This window comes from Humulus lupulus, chromosome 6 (genome assembly GCF_963169125.1).
Source record: "Humulus lupulus chromosome 6, drHumLupu1.1, whole genome shotgun sequence".
Classification (NCBI taxonomy): Eukaryota; Viridiplantae; Streptophyta; class Magnoliopsida; order Rosales; family Cannabaceae; genus Humulus; species Humulus lupulus.
The window spans coordinates 17,562,543-17,570,963 of NC_084798.1; positions in this window are offsets into that span (position 1 = coordinate 17,562,543).

Here is an 8,421-nt window from a genome sequence, read left to right on the forward strand (position 1 = left end):
TTAAAAATCATTTTTTATTAATTTTATATTTTTATAATTATTTTAATTTATTTTTTCTAAGTTAAAATCTATTAATTAATAAAAATATATTTTAACTACCACGTATGCAAACCATTACTATTTTAGACGTAATAAGCAAAAGTTTACAAGTACTATAATTTGTGGGTATTTTTCCCAAGCGAAAATCTTATAAGTGATATAGTTGGAAGAATAAAAAAAGTATTTTCTATGTATATCTAAGCTCTTTAGTACACCCAAATGAAATGACTAAAATATCCTCCAATATTTTCTAACTTGTATATTACGTTCAATTGGGTCAAGGGGAAAGTTAAGGCTTTGAAAGAGCCCCTTGGGCACACTTGGTCTTGGTCTTTTGTCTTAATTTCTTTTTCTTCTTTTGTCTAATTTTTGTAGTCTTAATCACTCAAAGTCAGCAATATGTTAGTGCAAGATATTAAATGATTTATTTGTACCTCATATCTTATACCATTTTTTTTTTAAAAAAGAAGAAGAGAAAAGTAATTAAAATCAATAGATGTATGAATATCAATTGGGAAAGAATGCATTTTTGATAAGAAATTAGAGAACATGTTAAAACAATTTACTATGCTAACAGATAGTATATGACAATCTGTTGCCAATATTATAGTACATGGAATCTTTTGAATAATATTCACCACAACAATATATATAAAAAATACTATCTATTTATTCATTATTGATACATCTATTTTTCATATATATTTATGTCTAACTTTGAATACACGTCATAAAGTGAAAAAAGTGTGTACAATTTAACTGAGTATGTATAATCTTTTTTCTAAGTGTTATTTTTATAAAATTGAATTCTTTTTATTTATATTACATTATATAACTAATTTTACATTAAATTTTTCTGAGATTGTTTTCAAAGAATTTTTGTAATATTAATCTTTTATTTATTTATTGTACATATATATATTTAAGACTTTTATTGTATGTTTATTTTTTAGGTTTTGGTAAGGTATTCAGTTACTTAATTGATTACCCAACAAAGATGTGAATTAGGAAGAATTGGTTGACGAAATATGAACCTTAGATTGAATCTTGATATATATTTTTGTTACCACGAAATATATTGGCAGCTGCAAATCATTTGATTAGAATGAACGACTCTAATTTATTTTTAGATCTAGGTTAAATAATATATTATCATGAGGGGTAGTCAGTTACCCTGAGATGAGTAACATTCTGCTATAAGAGGGATGACAAGTTACTCATCTTAAATATGAAAAGAAACATAGAATTTGAAAAGAAAAAAAAAAAAAAGACATGACCTCATCTTATAAGCAATTGTAAAAAAAAAGAGTATTGAAGAAAAGGAAGAGAAATACTTCATCAAAAAAATTAGAAGAAGAATTAACTATAATTTTAGTAACATAAGTAACTGGTTACCATAAAAATTTATAAATATACATATATATCAAAACGTGGAGGTAACCAGTTACTTATCGCATATTTGAAGTTAAAAAAAAACATATCTAAAGAAAACAAACGGGATTTGATCTGCAACAAAAGAAGAAGAAAGCATATTTGTAAGTAATCGTTTAGTATTAATAGAAAGGTTTTCAAAGAAGTGAAACGAGAGAGCCAGTCAAGATAATCAACAAACACACCATCTTTAGAAGAAGAGAATGAAAGATCTAGATAGTGCAATTTGGTAAGATTTGGCTAGAGTTGTTTCTGGAAAATATTGTTATTTGTTGGAGCATATTGAAGATATTGATAAGTTTGAGAAGAAGACTCGTCACCTTGGATGTGCCACGGAAGTCCTTTGTTATGGTGATAAGATATCTTCTTATGATTTAAAGCTACTCGTTTGCGAACCCGAATCACAAGGGCTCTTTCTGGCTCTTCTCCTCAAGATGGTGGCTATTTTTGCTCACCAATCTTGGACGGCTCGATCGTAAGTAGCTCTTTTGGCTCACTATCCCCGAATCACAAAGGCTCTTTTTGGATCGGGTTTTAGATTTGGATCGTGTTTACTCGTTAGAGTTTTTTTTGTTCATGATACCATGTTAGAACGTGGAAAGTGGTATAGAAGTAAAATGATGTGCATGGCAAGAAGTATGTGCCATGTGGTTCCATCTTAAAACCAATTGGTCAATTGGTGACGAGTGGAGTAACTCGTGCTCTTATAAATTATTGAATATACTCACATACTTTCCATCCATGTGAGATATTTTCTCTAACAAGTAGCAATGTCTTGGAATGAAACAAATAAATAAATTATATGGGTTGGTTCGGAAAGAGTTAAAAATCTTATTTTTCTTAGCCTGAAGATAATAAGACTGCAAGAGAAAAGTACTGCTCTATTCTTATTATTATTATTTTAAGGCCCCAAAGAATCCCACATTTAAGATTCTCTTGTTTCCACAGGCAAAGACAAGGTTGGGCACTATAAGTTGCTCTTATAGCTAAGATGAGATCTATTGTTAAATCCATTAGAGACATCATCATGTGAGGAGCAATTGATTTGAGATACTTGATAGCTATGTTCTTTTGGCAGTTGGTTGATTTAACCTAAAAAAAAAAGTAAAAAAAAAAAGAAAAGATCAAAAGTTTCCACCAACTCAGACTCATGTCCCCTTCTATTTGCAATTAGCAATTTATAATGTTTTCTCAAAAGAAGAAGAAAATTGCATTGATTAATGAAAAAACAATGCAATATCCTATCTATCAGTCAAGCCACTAATCAAACCATAACACCCACCAATTCAAACTTTCTCTCGACAATTATGCATCTAGTTTTATAAAACAAAAAACTCTCAAAGGAATCCCATTCCCAAATACCCTTTTACAACAAATACACTCAATGAATTTTAACTGATAAATTATCACTCTTAAACCTGCAGATTACTAATTTTAACCATTCTATGGTGATATTTTGTAAGCTAGAAACTCTTACATTATAGAATGCTTCAAAGCTCCTCCCTTTAATTTTTCTTGTCTCTTTCATGTTGTGGATGCTATCTCTTTCCTGCCTTTCTAAACGACCTCCCTGCATCAGATTCAGATAGACATTGGGAATAATTAAAACTGAAAAGCATGCATGATTTGGCAGGTGTCAACCAAGATTGAAAAATTTACTTACCTTAATCATTGATGATGAATTCTTGTATAGCCATACTTGAACTTGAAACTACTTTATAGTTATTAGGTATTACAGATTATTGAATCTGTGGGATAATCCTCACAAACTAAGTAAATGACAACTTCAAGATTCAAGAAAGGGTAACTGTTTTAACGGTTTTTGAGGGTCTCAAGCGGATTGTTCTACTTACTTTTACTGTTTTATTATAAATAGAGAGTACAAAAGATTGGGAGACACATGAATAAGTGTCCTTGTAATTTTTTCAGACAGAGTAATTTCTGGTGAAAGAGAACTTGTTGAGAGACTTGGAGAATTGTGTTGATGCTGTGTATTGAAGCAGAGCTAGTTTGCAAGTCAGCAAGTTCTGGTGCTAGGCAGGTAGCCTGTTGAAGTTGTATCGTCTTTGAGATTTAGTGGACGAGCTCGACTGGATGTAGGTCATTATCTTTGAGGCCGAACCAGTATAATTGTTCTGTGTTGATTTGCTTGAGTGTGTTATTTTTGTGATCTGTTTTTCTACTTGGTCTTCTGTTGTAGCTTATATTGTGAGTCTTGGTGTTGGATTGAAACCCAACAGAATCCTTGTATAGCAAGTTTTAAACTATTAGAAACTATTGAATCCTTTATGAGGCTACTTCTTATTTATGTATAGACACATGTTAAATTGCACTGGATTGCTGTATTGAGTATCTTGCTCAGTTTTTCATCATTCTAGTTTAATCTGCTATGCTAAAGAAGAACAGTGCTTTTTTTGTGTTAGTATTTCATCTTAATTAAGAAGCTAGTAAACTTTTGTAGTACATGATGAAACCTTATTAAATACAAATCAATTGATTCCACAAGAAATAGAGAACAAGATTGAAGTTGTGTAACGTCTAAATTAACTCAGTGTTGTCAGCAATGAAAACTACTACAACACAAAATTTATCACAAGGTTTGTACTTGATCATCGACACCACATCTCTCTCTCTCTGAGTTATTGTTGGTTAAGTCTTGGCAACATCTCAAACTTTATTGACACAACATTTGGTACAATTTCATATCAGATTCCACATATTTTGTTTCAAATTTGAATATGCAGAACCCGATATTAACTTGCTTAATCACTTTATGCCGCTTCATGTGGTATCGAGTATCTTAAGGTGTCATATAGCAACATTCTTTCTATTAAAAGGAGGTTGACAGAGGTTATTAGTAACTGTGACGCTTAATGCAGAAGAAGAATTGCAGCAGAAGGAGAAGGACCAGAAATCTCTTAGGCCATGATCTGTAAAACCATTTGCAGTAGTCCCAGTTGCTGCTGCTAAAGAAGACAGTTCTTTTGGCTCCTTTTCTATGCAAAGCCAACAAACGTTCAACCAACAAAGGTATATGTTCAATTTTCATACTCACTAGTTCTAGTCTTGTCACTTGTACATGTTATATGTTTGCTTTAAATTTCAAGTTTTGAGTTGAACTTTCTTTGAACTTTAATAACATTCTTGGTTTGTTATGATTAGCTAGTCTATCATTGGCATGTACATAGTCTTGATTTACATAGTGCTGTCTTTTCAGGTTTATTGTTTCACTAAAGAGGTGCTCAATATTAATGAACAAAAATGAGTAGAACTTAGTATTGCTTGCAGATGACTAAATGATTTGCTCTATTCGATATGCAATTGTGAATAATAGTCCTTTGATTTTGATTCTTATGCTTTTAATTCTTGATTATTTTGGTAATTATCAAGTAATGATCTTTTGGAGTTATGCTTGCAGTGAAGGCTTTTCCCAAAGATGACCAAACAAATAAATAATTTTTTTATTAAATAATTAAAAATTTGAAAACAAACGCTAAAAACATGTTCGGTAAATCACTTTCACTTTTTATTTTTTAAAATTAAAATTTATGAAATTTTGTAATCAAGATTTTCTCACTTTCAATTTTTTTTTAAAACATATTTCATTTCTCAACTATAAATTTAGTATGTAAACCATAAAAATCTTATAAATATACATATATATCAGGAGAGGTAACAGTTACCTATCGCATATTTGAAGTTAAAAAAAAAATATCTAAAGAGAATAAACGAGATTTGATCTCCAACAAGAAGAAAGCATATTTGTAATGATATAAGTAATCGTTTAGTATTAACAGAAAGGTTTTCAAAGAAGTGAAACGAGAGGGTCAGTCAAGATTATCAACCAACACACCATCTTTAGAAGAAGAGAATGAAAGATCTAGATAGTGCAATTTGGTAAGATTTCTAAGCTCGGGAGGAATAGTTCCACTAATTGAATCACCTGATAAAAGGTTGAGATGTGTAAGATATTTGAAAGAAACAATACACTTGGGAAATACATGTACATATTGTTGGTTCAATTTACAAAATTTAATGTAGTTGCAGCTGGGGATAAACAGATTCACCTGCAATTACGCTCTGGAGTTACTACAATGGCAATGAGGATTTTAGATAGGAAATACTTCAAATACATTTGTATTTGTAGAGTGAGTTTAGTTACAAAAAATAAAGGGAAATCTACAAAAATGCACTAAAAGTTAAAAAATAAATAAAAAATATGGTGATTACAAAATTACGAAATTTTTAGATAAAAACACGAAGTGGCAAAAGCGTAATACAGAGTGACTTTTAAATCGTAAATAAAAGTGATAAAATACATTTTTTTGTGATCAACGTTTACATACTTGTAAATAGCAGTTACAATATCTATTACATGTTTGTAAATACTATTTACAAAAATCAGATTTAGAATTGTAGTATTTTGTACATAAAACTTACGAACAAATTCGTAACTAATTTTTATTTTTGTAACAATAGTTTACAAAATTAGATTCATAACTAGGAAAGATATTTTTGTAACTAACATTTACAAAATAATTTATAGTTAAGAAATTGTAACCAAAATTAACTTAAAAATATTATATTTTTCCATATGTTACAATATTGTACCAAAAAATTGCATGAACCATCAAATTTATATTATACAACTTAAAAATATAAATTTAAGATATTCATTATTTATAGAACACTTTATTATATATATTTATATAAAAATGCAGTTAGTGAATTACAATAATTTTGTAAACAAGTTTTATATTTTTGTTACAACAGTTTGCAAAACTACTTTCACAATCAAGAAGTTTATTTTTGTGTAAATCCTATAATCGGCATTTTTATAGAAATATCTTTTTCTTAGAAGATAAATTAGTTGTTTCCCTTTATTGTAATTTTTGAAAATTCACTCACTTTTTGTGAATTTCGGATAATAATTAGCTTTCTTATTTAGCTTTATATTGTCCCAATTTGTTTATAAAGAGAAGTTTTATATTGCAAATATTCAGTACTCATCCAAAGTCATTTCTGGACTATTTGCTTATATATTTTCGTGCAGCTCAAGAATTGAAAAACAAGAAACTGGATCCTTAATGTTATTAATTGTTTCCTTTTTTGAGCTTGTTTTGGATCTGACACAGGTTTGAGCTGTCCCCACCAACATTGTATCTGTCGGATCAGCATCTTCTAAAAAAGGCAACTCTTCATCAATCAAGAATATCTTCAATTATTCTTGTCTTTATTAGAAGAATTCTTTCTCCACCTTTATAAGCACGAAAAATGACTATAAATAGGGCTCTAAAGACAGTGAGAAAAGTGAATTCTTAGATGCATAATTTGTGAGCATAATTATTTTTTTTTTTGAAAAAGAGACAGAGGTCAAAGAAGGTTGACCTCCTCCCAATTAAATTGAGAGCCCTCACTTATGGCGGAGGAAAACCGTGGTTATAAAAAAGAAAAAAATGGAAGAGACCACAACAACCCCACCCCAAAAAGTTAAATCCAAAAATTTCCCCAATCCCTAGAAAGAACAGAGAAAGGGACCCCAGCAAAACATTTGTTTCTATACACCCAAGTAGCCACCAAATATTGAATCTTATCCCAAATATTCACTGTTGAGTTGGATATATCTTGAAAAATTCTGTTATTTCTTTCAAGCCATAATACCCAAAAAGTGACCAGCACAGTAGTTTTCCAAAGTAAAGAAATCATTTTTCCGCCCCCTAGCCTAGTTAGAAACAATTGAGAACAGTTAGAGGGCATACACCAAAGAATACCAAACTCATCGAAGACTTTCCCCCACACCTCTCTCGAAAGGAGACACTCCAAAAATAAATGGCTAGTGGATTCCCCAGCTTGCTTACAACAAACGCACCACCCAAGAGACAAACAATGATAAGGTCTTCTTCGTTGCAAATTGTCGTGGACATTTAATTTGTCGATGAGAACCAACCAACCAAACACCTTGACTTTAGAGGGAGAGATACTTTTCCACAAAGGTTTTGCCCAATCCCGAACTGAACCCAACTGAGCATAACTAAGGCTCCAAAAGGCCGACCTGCAAGAGAACACTCCATTAACGTCAGGAATCCAAACCCTCCGATCCTCCAAAATACCTGGCAGAGCCACCCCCTCTAACAAAAGTAATAACTCAGTAAGACTGGTCACCTCCCTATCGAACAAATTCCTTCTAAAGTGCAAATCTCAACCCTGAGTTTCCAAAACCGATTCTCCACCAAAAACCACCACATCCTTAACCAAACAGCTCCTGGACGTAGATAACAAAAATAAATCTGGGAATTGATTCTTTAAAGGAGCCCCGCTAATCCACATGTCTTCCCAGAAGCGAATACGATCCCCTTTCCCCACCTTGAAACTAACCAGCTGAAGGTAATCCTCATAGAGAGAAGAAATATTTTTCCACGGACCCCGAGCAGACAGCCTCCCTCCTCTACCAGTGTCCCAGAACCCTCCATCCCCCCCGTACCTACTCAGCACCACTCTATGCCACAAAGTGTTCTTCTCCAATGGAAAGCGCCACAACCACTTCATGAGCAGGGCCCTATTTCTTGCCTCCAAATTGCCAATACCAAGGCCACCGTGGTCCCTAGATTTACAGACTTCTTTCCAAGAGACCAAATGATCCGACTTAGCGTGATCCGCACCTTCCCAAAGAAAGTCCTGCATCAATTTTTCCAAAACATCTACCACCCCTTTAGGAATACAGAACAGCGACAAATAATACACCGGGATAGAAGAAATGATAGATTGAATGAGTGTCAATCTACCTCCCCTAGAAAGGAAGGCACACTTCCACCCATCCAAACGCTTCGCACACCTTGAAACTACGGGCTCCCAAAAGCCTTCGCTGCGAGGTGAAGCCCCCAAAGAAAGACCCAAATACTTCATAGGCCACTGACCCACCTCACACCCAATCTCCCTAGCCCGAAGCTCCAC